The following is a 14,355-nucleotide window of genomic DNA, read 5'->3' as shown; positions in this document are numbered from 1 at the left end:
CGACCTTCGACTTCGAATCAAAGGATTCAAACTAAAAATCGTTCGACTATTGGACTATTCGATAGTTGAAGTACTGTCACTTTAGTAAAAAACTTTGACCCCCTAGTTCACCACTTAAAAGCTACCGAAGTTAATGTTAGCCTATGGGGAAGGTCCCCATAGGCTTGGCTATCTTTTTTTGGTCGAAGGATAATCCTTCGATCGACGGATTAAAATCCTTCGAATCGTTCGATTCGAAGGATTTTATCGTTCGATCGAAGGAATAATCCTTCGATCGTTCGATCAAACTATTTGCGCTAAAATCCTTCGACTTCGATATTCGAAGTCAAAGGATTTTAATTCCCAGTCAAATATCGAGGGTTAATTAACCCTCGATATTCGACCCTTGGTGAATCGGCCCCTTAGCTCTAGTGATGGTGGAAATATTCTCAAAATGGTGAAAAATTCATGAAACGCATTGAAGTCAGTGGGCGACAATTTTTCAAATACCTCCAAAAAAAATTCAATAGTTTCAATCATGTGTGATAAAAAGTTACTTACAATTACTTTAAATATAATTTATCTGTAAAATATTAAAAATAATCACACACATTTAATTGTTCCTTAGGTATTCAATGGCATCCAACGGGCTTAACCAGAAATGCACATGCTGTAAAGAAATGGAGTTTGTAAGAAAGAATGTCGAACTGCTATGTGCTAATGGAAGTCGGCACAGTTACAGCTATGTTGATGTGTTGAGTTGCGGCTGTGCTGGAGCAGTGTGCACCCCATAGGATAAAAATTACCAAATGAAAGAACTTACGATGCGACGCTTGTGCTCCTCTTCAGAAAAGTTGACATGGCGACCATCCATCTGCGCTCGATTTCACCTCCCTGGCTATCTCCTATAGAAGGCAGGGAGCACCGCACAATGGATTGTCGCCCTGTCGCCTTTTCTGAAGAGCACTAGCAGAGTATTTCTTAATAAAGACTTTGTGAATTTAAAGTTAAATGTGTCTTGATGTTACTGGTCCTTTACTAACCAATGCATAGAAAATTGAACAGCGAAAACTGCAGGTTAAGATTCTACTTAAAGCAAAGAGAACTGGAAATTAGAAATATCCCAATTTTTGTGATTTTAGAATATTAGAATAGTTTCAATCATTCTGGAGATGTGTAATACCCCCCCCACCCCAGTTAATAGTATTGCTCTTGTAAGCTAGAATTTAATACAGACCTGTAGTATCCATTCTCTAGTAGCTTCTTTTGAAAATGTCCACAAAAATAAATTTTTCGCTGCAAAGAAAAATAAATGTCTTTTGTTTTGCACCATGATACTGTATGTACAGATGGACTTAGAATACTGCACACTGACCTTTCTGACTGATTCACCTTTAAGTTAACTTTTAGTATGTTATAGAATGGTCACTTATAGAATGATCAACTTTTCGTTTGGTCTTCATTATTTATTTTTAATAGTTTTTTTTTTATTATTTGACTCTTTCCAGCTTCCAAATGGGGGTTACCTACCCCATCTAAAACACAAATGCTCTGTAAGGTTACATCTTTATTGTTATTGCTACTTTTTATTACTCTCTGTTCAGGCCTCTCTTATTCCTATTCCAGTCTCTTATTTAAATCAGTGCATGGTTGCTAGGAGAATTTGGACCCTAGGAAGTGATGGCGAAAATTGTAAACTGAAGAGCTGCTGCATAAAAAGCTAAATAACTCACAAAACACAAATAATAAAAAATCAAAATCAATTGCAAATTGTCTCAGAATACCCTTCTCTGCATCCTACTTCAGGGGTTATTTATCAAAGTCCGAATTTATCTCAATATTTTCTGCTATCATCTCCGATCAAATCCGCTTGGGTTTTTATGCTTATTTATTATTATATTTTCTCAAAAATTAGCTTTGCTAATTTTGATAAAATTCTGATTTTATCGATTTTTTTCAGACTTTTTCATTCGATTTTCATGATTCATGGGGATGTAATTAAAGTTGCAAAGAGAAAAACTATTTGCACCAATAAGAATAAAAATCCACATCCGCAATGTAATATTCTTCCTTAAACTGTTATTGCATTGCGAATTTTAATTGCACATTCTTAAGAAGTGCTTGAAGGTATCGTAATCTTTTGGCGCAAACGTAAGGACTTTTTCAGAAAGAAGTTTTATTACATTTACTGCGTATTGGCGCAAATGATAACATTTGTAAACAGTTTCCAGGTTCGCAAAAGCTATATTAAATTCACACAAAGTAAAATTTGTTCACGCAAAGGTATACGTTTTTGCATTGTGAATAGTTTTTCCATTACCGACTTCCAAGCATTGTTGCGTGAACATGTGGCACTTCAGTTTGCGTATAAATTCACAAAACCCATTTTGCTGAAATGTATTGAAGTCAATAGGGAGGTGAAATGACCTAGCAGATAAAGGGACACTCGAGCCAACCATAGCATTTTCTGTAGAAAATTAATTAAAAAAAAAATGTAATTACACATGTAACACAATTAATGAATATTTTGCTGCACAAAAACATAGTTATAGATCCAATGAGAATGCTTATCACTAGCACTTGCTGTTATCATAAATATAGAGATTATTATGTTGTTATTGTAACCCTTTCTTGGCATGAATGTCTAGGGCCACACTGTGAGAATTTCAACCTGCACCCGGCCTAGACCCACGTCTGCCCAATCCCTGCCTCCCCCCTCCATTTATAGACCTGATGATGACTTCATAAAAGGGGCACGATCAATCACGAAATTAGAGTGCTCACCCCTCCAGTATCCGCTTTCGCAGTGCCAGGTGCTGAACTGTGAGACCCACTCCTGTCCTTGGGCCAAAATATCATTCAAGTAAAAAAAACAGCAGCACACCGGATCCAATTGAAGTAATGTGCAAAATTCAAACTTTTATTAAGCCCATATGCAAAGGCAACGTTTCGAGCCCAACCGGCCCTTTATCAAGCCCATGTGTTACATCATAAAACCACCTTTTATAATAAAATTAGGGGGTGTGGCTATACATCCCACCTCCTAATTAGTGACATCATAGTAAGTGCTATTTTGCATATAAAAACATGTGTCTCATGCTGTGCTATCATGACATATTACCCATTCTCTTGTGAATCCAGTGAGAAAATACCTCATCATTAAGAAAATTACAAAAGTGAAAAAGAAAAATAAAAATGTTCAATTATTCATTTCCATCAAAACTTGTAAAAGGTCCATTAGTGCACTTTAGTATCAATAAAAACTCGATGTGTAAATCCGCTTGGTGTATCCATTATTTGTGTTCAATCTTGTATCAAAAGATCGTGTCCATCACATCCTTATTATAAAAATTAGTAACATTCTAAAACATTTTGAAACATTTGTTATATAAGTATATATGGTAATATTAACCATTCAATAACATTAATCTTTAGTATCATTTGAAAGGTAATGATCCAGCATACCTGAGTTGCCTCAAATGACTCACTCTGCACATCGTACTCAGTACTTTTCTGAGACATCTGTGATATGCGAGGTGTTTGTTAGCACTCAAGGTATTCTAGCGGATCTTTAATGACCTAAGAGAAAAAAGGTATAATTTAATAAAATGTAGTTTAAAAGGCATCAAAGCATGTAACATCTATGCATATATATATACACATCCAAGGACATCAAATAATTACCTAGAATATAAACTGTGATGGGGTATATTCCCTATTTAAACCGCGGGGCCAAATCGTGTCAAGTTTCTGTATCCACATCATTTCAAGCTTTTTAAGCATAAAAGGGGCACGGCAGAAGAGTTAAATAGGGATGTAGCGAACGTCGGAAAAAAAGTTCGCGAACATATTCGCGAACTTGCGCAAAAACGCGAGCGGTTCGCGAACGGTTTGCGAACCCCATAGACTTCAATGGGAAGGCGAACTTTAACATCTAGAAAAGACATTTCTGGCCAGAAAAATGATTTTAAAGTTGTTTAAAGGGTGCAACGACCTGGACAGTGGCATGCCAGAGGGGGATCAAGGGCAAAAATGTATCTGAAAAATCTGCCTGTGTGTGCTTGGAAGAGATAGTGTAGGGGGAGAGCTGTTAGTGATTTCAGGGACAGATGATAGTAAGTTTGCTGGCTAGTAATCCGCTTGATACTGCTCTGTATTGGAGGGACAGAAGTCTGCAGGGATTTGAGGGACATTTTAGCTTAGGTAGCTTTGCTGGCTAGTAATCTACTGTTCTCTTTAAACAACTGCCATACGTTGACCTTGTAGGCATTGTTTGCCCAGTTTTTTTGGACGCAGCCACTGAAGCACAGTTGCCATAAAAAATATGCCATATAAATGCTGAAAATAGTCATTTTTCGCCATACGTTGACCTTGTAGACATTGTTTGCCCAGTTTTTTTGGTTGCAGCCACTGAAGCACAGTTGCCAGAAAAAATATGCCATATAAATGCTGAAAATAGTCATTTTTTGCCATACGTTGACCTTGTAGGCATTGTTTACCCAGTTTTTTTGGTCGCAGCCACTGAAGCACAGTTGCCAGAAAAAATATGCCATATAAATGCTGAAAATAGTCATTTTTTGCCATATACATTGAGTCAACGTATGGCAAAAAATGACTATTTTCAGCATTTATATGGCATATTTTTTCTGGCCTCTGTGCTTCAGTGGCTGCGGCCAAAAAAACTGGGCAAACAATGCCTACAAGGTCAACGTCGTTGAACTTGTAGGCATTGTTTGCCCAGTTTTTTTGGCCGCAGCCACTGAAGCACAGAGGCCAGAAAAAATATGCCATATAAATGCTGAAAATAGTCATTTTTTTGGTCGCAGCCACTGAAGCACAGTTGCCAGAAAAATTATGCCATATAAATGCTGAAAATATGCATTTTTTTGGTTGCAGCCACTGAAGCACAGAGGCCAGAAAAATTATGCCATATAAATGCTGAAAATATAAATTTTTTTGGTTGCAGCCACTGAAGCACAGAGGCCAGAAAAATTATGCCATATAAATGCTGAAAATATGCATTTTTTTTGGTTGCAGCCACTGAAGCACAGAGGCCAGAAAAATTATGCATATAAATGCAGAAAATATGCATTTTTTGGACGCAGCCACTGAAGCACAGTTGCCAGAAAAAATATGCCATATAAATGCTGAAAATAGTCATTTTTTGCCATACGTTGACCTTGTAGACATTGTTTGCCCAGTTTTTTTGGTTGCAGCCACTGAAGCACAGAGGCCAGAAAAAATTAAACCAGTAGGGTTTGCACCCTAGTTTGTAACGGTGGCGGAGGGAGGAGGAGGACGCTAAAAGGACAGCTGTGTGTGGAGTCATGAGGCTTGAAGAGAAGGACAGCTGCATAGAAGTCAGAACAAGTCTTCCGGCGTGCAGTAACCCTCCGAGATCCACCCCTCATTCATTTTAATAAAGGTCAGGTAATCGACACTTTTGTGACCTAGGCGAGTTCTCTTCTCAGTTACAATCCCTCCTGCTGCACTGAAGGTCCTTTCTGAGAGCACACTTGAGGCTGGGCAAGACAAGAGGTTCATGGCAAATTGTGACAGCTCTGGCCACAGATCAAGCCTGCGCACCCAGTAGTCCAGGAGTTCATCGCTCCTCAGAGTGTCGATATCTGCAGTTAATGCCAGGTAGTCCGCTACCTGCCGGTCGAGGCGTTCTTTGAGGGTGGATCCAGAAGGGTTGTGGCGCTGCCTTGGACAGAAAAACATTTGCATGTCTGACGTTACAGACTGGCCAAAGGGCTTTGTCCTTGCAGGTGTGCTCGTGGCAGGATTACTGGCACCTCTGCCCCTGGAATGTTGATGAGTTCCTGAAGTGACATCACCCTTAAAAGCATTGTACAACATGTTTTGCAGGCTGGTTTGTAAATGCCGCATCTTTTCGGACTTGTGGTATGTTGGTAACATTTCTGACACTTTATGCTTGTACCGAGGGTCTAGTAGCGTTGCGACCCAGTACAGGTCCTTCTCCTTAAGCCTCTTGATACGGGGGTCCTTCAACAGGCATGACAGCATGAAAGACCCCATTCTCACAAGGTTGGATGCAGAGCTATCCATCTCCGCTTCCTCATTATCAAGGACTGCATCATCCACGGTCTCCTCCCCCCAGCCACGTACAAGACCAGGGGTCCCAAAAGGTCACCACTAGCCCCCTGGGAAGCCTGCTCCTGTTGGTCCTCCTCCTCCTCCTCCACAAAGCCACCTTCCTCCTCTGACTCCACTTCTGGCACCTCTCCCTGCGTTGCAGCAGGTGCCTGGGTTCGTTCTGGTGATTCCGACCAGAAATCGTGTGCTTCCAGCTCCTCGTCACGCTGGTCTACAGCCTCATCTGTCACTCGTCGCACGGCACGCTCCAGGAATAAAGCGAAGGGTATTAGGTCGCTGATGGTGCCTTCGGTGCGACTGACCATATTTGTCACCTCTTCAAAAGGTCGCATGAGCCTGCAGGCATCGCGCATAAGCACCCAGTAACGGGGGAAAAAAATCCCCAGCTGTGCAGATCCAGTCCTACCACCCAGTTCAAAAAGGTACTCGTTGACGGCCCTTTGTTGTTGCAGCAGACGTTCCAACATAAGGAGCGTTGAATTCCAGCGAGTCTGGCTGTCAGAAATCAAACGCCTGACTGGCATGTTGTAGCGCTGCTGAATGTCAGCAAGGCGTGCCATGGCTGTGTAGGAACGTCTGAAATGGGCCGACACCTTTCTGGACTGGGTGAGAACGTCCTGGAATCCTGGGTACTTGGAGACAAAACGTTGGACTATTAAATTTAACACATGTGCCATGCAGGGCACATGTGTTAAATTGCCTAGTCTCAACGCTGCCAACAGATTGCTTCCATTGTCACACACCACTTTTCCGATCTGCAGTTGGTGTGGGGTCAGCCACCGATCAGCCTGTGACTGCAGAGATGACAGGAGTACAGATCCGGTATGGTTTTTGCTTTCCAGGCACGTCATCCCCAAGACAGCGTGACAACGGCGTACCTGGCACGTCGAATAGCCTAGGGGGAGCTGGGGGTGCACAGGTGTGGAGGAGGAGAAGGAGGACCCAGCAGCAGAGTAAAAAGAAGAAGAAGACGAGGTAGAGAGCGATGGAGGAGTAGAGGTGGTGGCAGAACCGCGTGCAATCCGTGGCGGTGACACCAACTCCACTGTTGTTGTTGAGCTACCCATTCCCTGCTTCCCAGCCATTACCAAGTTCACCCAGTGGGCAGTGTAGGTGACATACCTGCCCTGACCATGCTTGGAGGACCATGCGTCAGTAGTCATATGGACCTTTGGCCCAAAACTAAGTGACAGAGATGCGGTAACTTGGCTCTGCACATGTTGGTACAGGTGTGGTATTCCCTTTTTAGCAAAAAAATTGCGGCTGGGTACCTTCCACTGCGGTGTCCCAATTGCTACAAATTTGCGGAAGGCCTCAGAGTCCACCAGCTGGTATGGTAAAAGCTGGCGGGCTAAGAGTGCAGACAAGCCAGCTGTCAGACGCCGGGCAAGGGGGTGACAGTCAGACATTGGCTTCTTACGCTCAAACATGGCCTTCACAGAAACTTGGCTGGTGGCAGATGACTGGGAATGGGAACAGGTGGTCAAGGTGGAAGGCGGAGTGGAGGGTGGTTCAGACGGGTCAAGGAGAGCAGAGGTAGAGCAGTAAGATGCTGGACCAGAAGGAGTGTGGCTTTTAGTTTGCCTGTTGCCTTTGAGGTGTTGCTCCCAAAGTGCTTTGTGCTTGCCGCTCATGTGCCTTCGCATAGAAGTTGTACCTATGTGGCTGTTGGGCTTACCAAGGCTCAGTTTCTGACTGCACTCATTGCAAATTACAATGCTTTTGTCAGAGGCACACACATTAAAAAAATCCCACACTGCTGACTTTTTGGAAGTGTGCGATCTGGCGGTAACAGTAGAAGTTGGCGGCATTGGCGGCAATGGCGGGTGCGTTGGCCGGCTGAACACAGGTGCCGATACATGTTGTTGCCCTACTGATCCCTGCGGGCTGTCCTCCCTGCTTCTTCTAAGTCTTATTCTCCTACTGCCTCTCTGACTCTCCGTCTCTCCATCTGAACTACCCTCCTCTTGCTCTCTTCTACTAGGCACCCACAAAACATCAATCTCCTCATCATCATTCTCCTCAGATGCATCAATTTCTTCTGACACATCACAGAAGGAAGCAGCAGCGGGGACCTCCTCCTCATCACTCATTATGTCCATCTCTATCGTGTTCTCTGCCAGAATTAAATCTGGTGTAAGGTCCTCATCTCCTTCATCTTCTTCTGGCAATAATGGTTGCGCATTACTCAGTTCAAGAAACTCATGGGAAAATAACTCCTCTGACCCCAGTGAAGAAGGGGCACCGGTGGTGGAGGAAGTGTTACGTGGGGTGGCCATAGCAGTGGAGGATGAGGAGGATGTTGTGGTAAAGTTAGAAACGGTAGAGGATGGGGTGTGCTGTGTAAGCCAGTCAACTACCTCTTCAGCATTTTGGGAGTTCAGGGTCATTGGCTTTTTAAAACTGGGCAATTTGCTAGGGCCACAGGATTGCATAGCAGCACGGCCCCTAGCACGGCCTCTGCGTGGCGGCCTGCCTTTGCCTGGCATTATTTTTAAAAAAACAACAACAACAACAAAAACTCAGTTGGTTTTTCTGGAAACGATAATACACACAGCTAGATGGCGGGTTGAAGAAAACAGTGTGCAAATAATGCCTACAAGGTCAACGTATACACTACTACAGCGGTGGATACGGATTACGTAAAATATATTATGGCTGCTTGAAAAAAGTCACTCCGGTGTTTTTTCTGGAGACGGTAATATTATGGATATTTAGACAGAATGTGAACAAGGTCACACAGCTAGATGGCGGGTTGAAGAAAACAGTGTGCAAATAATGCCTACAAGGTCAACGTATACACTACTACAGCGGTGGATACGGATTACGTAAAATATATGAATGCTGCTTGAAAAAAAGTAACTCAAGTGGTTTTTCTAGAGACGATAATATTATCAATATTTAGACAAAATGTGAACAAGCTCACACAGCTAGATGGCGGGTTGAAGGAAACAGTGTGCAAATAATGCCTACAAGGTCAACGTATACACTACTACAGCGGTGGATACGGATTACGTAAAATATATTATGGCTGCTTGAAAAAAGTCACTCCGGTGTTTTTTCTGGAGACGGTAATATTATGGATATTTAGACAGAATGTGAACAAGGTCACACAGCTAGATGGCGGGTTGAAGAAAACACTGTGCAAATAATGCCTACAAGGTCAACGTATACACTACTACAGCGGTGGATACGGATTACGTAAAATATATGAATGCTGCTTGAAAAAAAGTAACTCAAGTGGTTTTTCTAGAGACGATAATATTATCAATATTTAGACAAAATGTGAACAAGCTCACACAGCTAGATGGCGGGTTGAAGAAAACAGTGTGCAAATAATGCCTACAAGGTCAACGTATACACTACTACAGCGGTGGATACGGATTACGTAAAATATATTATGGCTGCTTGAAAAAAGTCACTCCGGTGTTTTTTCTGGAGACGGTAATATTATGGATATTTAGACAGAATGTGAACAAGGTCACACAGCTAGATGGCGGGTTGAAGAAAACAGTGTGCAAATAATGCCTACAAGGTCAACGTATACACTACTACAGCGGTGGATACGGATTACGTAAAATATATTATGGCTGCTTGAAAAAAGTCACTCCGGTGTTTTTTCTGGAGACGGTAATATTATGGATATTTAGACAGAATGTGAACAAGGTCACACAGCTAGATGGCGGGTTGAAGAAAACACTGTGCAAATAATGCCTACAAGGTCAACGTATACACTACTACAGCGGTGGATACGGATTACGTAAAATATATTATGGCTGCTTGAAAAAAGTCACTCCGGTGTTTTTTCTGGAGACGGTAATATTATGGATATTTAGACAGAATGTGAACAAGGTCACACAGCTAGATGGCGGGTTGAAGAAAACAGTGTGCAAATAATGCCTACAAGGTCAACGTATACACTACTAGAGCGGTGGATACGGATTACGTAAAATATATGAATGCTGCTTGAAAAAAAGTAACTCAAGTGGTTTTTCTAGAGACGATAATATTATCAATATTTAGACAAAATGTGAACAAGCTCACACAGCTAGATGGCGGGTTGAAGAAAACAGTGTGCAAATAATGCCTACAAGGTCAACGTATACACTACTACAGCGGTGGATACGGATTACGTAAAATATATTATGGCTGCTTGAAAAAAGTCACTCCGGTGTTTTTTCTGGAGACGGTAATATTATGGATATTTAGACAGAATGTGAACAAGGTCACACAGCTAGATGGCGGGTTGAAGAAAACACTGTGCAAATAATGCCTACAAGGTCAACGTATACACTACTACAGCGGTGGATACGGATTACGTAAAATATATGAATGCTGCTTGAAAAAAAGTAACTCAAGTGGTTTTTCTAGAGACGATAATATTATCAATATTTAGACAAAATGTGAACAAGCTCACACAGCTAGATGGCGGGTTGAAGAAAACAGTGTGCAAATAATGCCTACAAGGTCAACGTATACACTACTACAGCGGTGGATACGGATTACGTAAAATATATTATGGCTGCTTGAAAAAAGTCACTCCGGTGTTTTTTCTGGAGACGGTAATATTATGGATATTTAGACAGAATGTGAACAAGGTCACACAGCTAGATGGCGGGTTGAAGAAAACAGTGTGCAAATAATGCCTACAAGGTCAACGTATACACTACTACAGCGGTGGATACGGATTACGTAAAATATATTATGGCTGCTTGAAAAAAGTCACTCTGGTGTTTTTTCTGGAGACGGTAATATTATGGATATTTAGACAGAATGTGAACAAGGTCACACAGCTAGATGGCGGGTTGAAGAAAACACTGTGCAAATAATGCCTACAAGGTCAACGTATACACTACTACAGCGGTGGATACGGATTACGTAAAATATATTATGGCTGCTTGAAAAAAGTCACTCCGGTGTTTTTTCTGGAGACGGTAATATTATGGATATTTAGACAGAATGTGAACAAGGTCACACAGCTAGATGGCGGGTTGAAGAAAACACTGTGCAAATAATGCCTACAAGGTCAACGTATACACTACTACAGCGGTGGATACGGATTACGTAAAATATATGAATGCTGCTTGAAAAAAAGTAACTCAAGTGGTTTTTCTAGAGACGATAATATTATCAATATTTAGACAAAATGTGAACAAGCTCACACAGCTAGATGGCGGGTTGAAGAAAACAGTGTGCAAATAATGCCTACAAGGTCAACGTATACACTACTACAGCGGTGGATACGGATTACGTAAAATATATTATGGCTGCTTGAAAAAAGTCACTCCAGTGTTTTTTCTGGAGACGGTAATATTATGGATATTTAGACAGAATGTGAACAAGGTCACACAGCTAGATGGCGGGTTGAAGAAAACAGTGTGCAAATAATGCCTACAAGGTCAACGTATACACTACTACAGCGGTGGATACGGATTACGTAAAATATATGAATGCTGCTTGAAAAAAAGTAACTCAAGTGGTTTTTCTAGAGACGATAATATTATCAATATTTAGACAAAATGTGAACAAGCTCACACAGCTAGATGGCGGGTTGAAGAAAACAGTGTGCAAATAATGCCTACAAGGTCAACGTATACACTACTACAGCGGTGGATACGGATTACGTAAAATATATTATGGCTGCTTGAAAAAAGTCACTCCGGTGTTTTTTCTGGAGACGGTAATATTATGGATATTTAGACAGAATGTGAACAAGGTCACACAGCTAGATGGCGGGTTGAAGAAAACAGTGTGCAAATAATGCCTACAGGGCAAATAATGCCTAAAAGGTCAACTTATACACTACTACAGCGGTAGTAAAATAAAAAAAAGTAAAATAAAAAAAAAATGAATATTAAAAAAAAAAAATTAAAGTTGGTGCTGCTGAACTACTAGGAGCAGCAGATTAGCACACCAGTCCCACTCCCCAACACTGCTAGACTAATAGCACTGGGCTCTTATAGTAGTAGTAGTAGTAGTAGTAAAACAACAAAAAAATAAATAAAAGCAGTCCTTACAAGGACTACTGTTATTGCAGCAGTCAGCAGATGAGATCAGAAGCAGGACAGCTGCCCACTGCAGCTACATACAGAGCACTGCAGTAGAAGGTAGATTACTAGCCAGCAAAGCTACCTAAGCTAAAATGTCCCTCAAACCCCTGCAGACTTCTGTCCCTCCAATAACAGAGCAGTATCAAAACGATTACTAGCCAGCAAACTTTCAACTGTCCCTGAAATCACTAACAGGCAGCAGCTCTCTCCCTACACTATCTCTTCAGCACACACAGGCAGAGTGAAAAAACGCTGCAGGGCTTCGGTTTTTATAGGGAAGGGGAGTGGTCCAGGGGAGAGCTTCCTGATTGGCTGCCATGTACCTGCTGGTCTGGGGTGAGAGGGCAAAAAAAAGCGCCAACAATGGCGAACCCAAAATGGCGAACGTCGCGCGACGTTCGCGAACTTCCGGCGAGCGCGAACACCCGATGTTCGCGCGAACAAGTTCGCCGGCGAACAGTTCGCGACATCTCTAGAGTTAAACCAAAACAAGTGGTGTGCCAAGGTCAGTCTGAACCAACCCAACCTACAGGTCCCGCAGGTATCAGGCCGGCCCGCCCATCACTACAAGGTTCCTCTAAAAATGCTGAGTGTGCACATGATGGGTCTGTGAGGATACAGTATATTATTGGTACCAAATTTGCATGAGTAGAGTTATGTGTTGCAACACCAGATTGATGCACCCCTGGGTGTGTAAAGTAAAACTCCCAGTAGTAGTGAAAGATAAATAAATCATGTGAGGCAGAGCAGAAGTGGGATAACAGTTATGATGGCATTGTTGGCACAAAGTGTGGGAATACGAGCAGTCTGTAAACAATCTCCATCAACCCATGAAATTGAAAGCAAACTCTGACAACAGCTTGCATGCTTGATAAAATCTGTTCTGTTGACAGGGTGTATGCTGTAATATCAGACTGTCACAAAAGGTTCATATACACACGCAAGCTCAAATACAGGTAGCCAGACCACACATTAAATTACATACATGAAAATGTAGATCATATAAACACTTAGTTCCTATAAGTGCTCTTTACAATTTAAAGGTATGTTCACTTGAGTCTGGTTTGATGATCACAAAGTTCAATGTATATAGTCCAGGAAAACAAGAAGCCCTGACTTATCTATAATTATAAATATTGCAGCCCTCATCAGTGTTGGACCGGCCCACCGAGATACCAGGAAAACTCATGGTGGGTCTTGGTGTCAGTGGGCATCCTGCTTCTATTTGGCCTATTTCATGGTCATTCTGTATTACTGTATGGGGACAAAGAAAACAAAGACCATAGATGGAAGAAGGGTATAGCATGTAAACAAAAGAGACTCGAATAAGGTCAGGAGGAAAAATAGTTTGGAGAGTGGGACCATGTTCTAAGGTTTTTTGATGGGCTCCATGCATCCCAGTCCATCTCCTCTTCAAGCCTTTTTAAAGGATATGTAAACCTTGAAAACAACTTAATTGCATATTAATAAAATTGCTTTGGGTAAAAGACCACTGGGTTTCAGCTTGTGTGATTTCCATATGTAAAAGCTCCTAAATCTCATTTATAGAGGCAAAGGAAGCAAGTGCTCGAGCACCACTGGGACATGGAGAACTGTATGTCAATATGGGGTCAACAAATTTCAGTACTGAATTTTTCATTGTGTAGTTGAGCTTTACTACTACAGTATGTTTAAGTCTTTTAGAGTACCTCTTACTCATAGGCATCAGAACTAGAGTAGACCTTGGTGACATACCCCCCTCCCAAATGATTGAAGTATTTGTATTATATGATGTGTACTGATACCTAGAACCTTTCTTTTATATATTGGAGGACAGTGTAAAAAATGTGGTTTTTCAGTCTGTACTCCAAATATAATAAATATTTTGGAAGCGTATGTAGTAAAGTAAATTTATCAATTCAATTCAATATCAACAGTCAATAGGAACCCACACACACTCACATAATCTGAGCCTCATGCTCTTTGATGTTCCTGAAAGCCAGGAAAGGGGCTGAAGAGAAAGTCCAAGTTCGTGATTTGGATGCAACTACCCTGACTAGTGTGTCACAAACAAGTTAGGAGTCACCATGAAGGAGGAAGACAAAATGAGGCATGGTTTATGTGAATTGTTACATTTGATAAAACTTTGACACAGGTCACCATGTTCTTAGGTCACAGGCAGTGCCATAACTATAGAGGATTGAGAGCCTGCAGGGGGCAACATTGA

This window comes from Xenopus laevis, chromosome 4S (genome assembly GCF_017654675.1).
Source record: "Xenopus laevis strain J_2021 chromosome 4S, Xenopus_laevis_v10.1, whole genome shotgun sequence".
In the NCBI taxonomy this organism is placed as follows: domain Eukaryota; kingdom Metazoa; phylum Chordata; class Amphibia; order Anura; family Pipidae; genus Xenopus; species Xenopus laevis.
Note: the sequence above shows the minus strand (reverse complement) of the source record.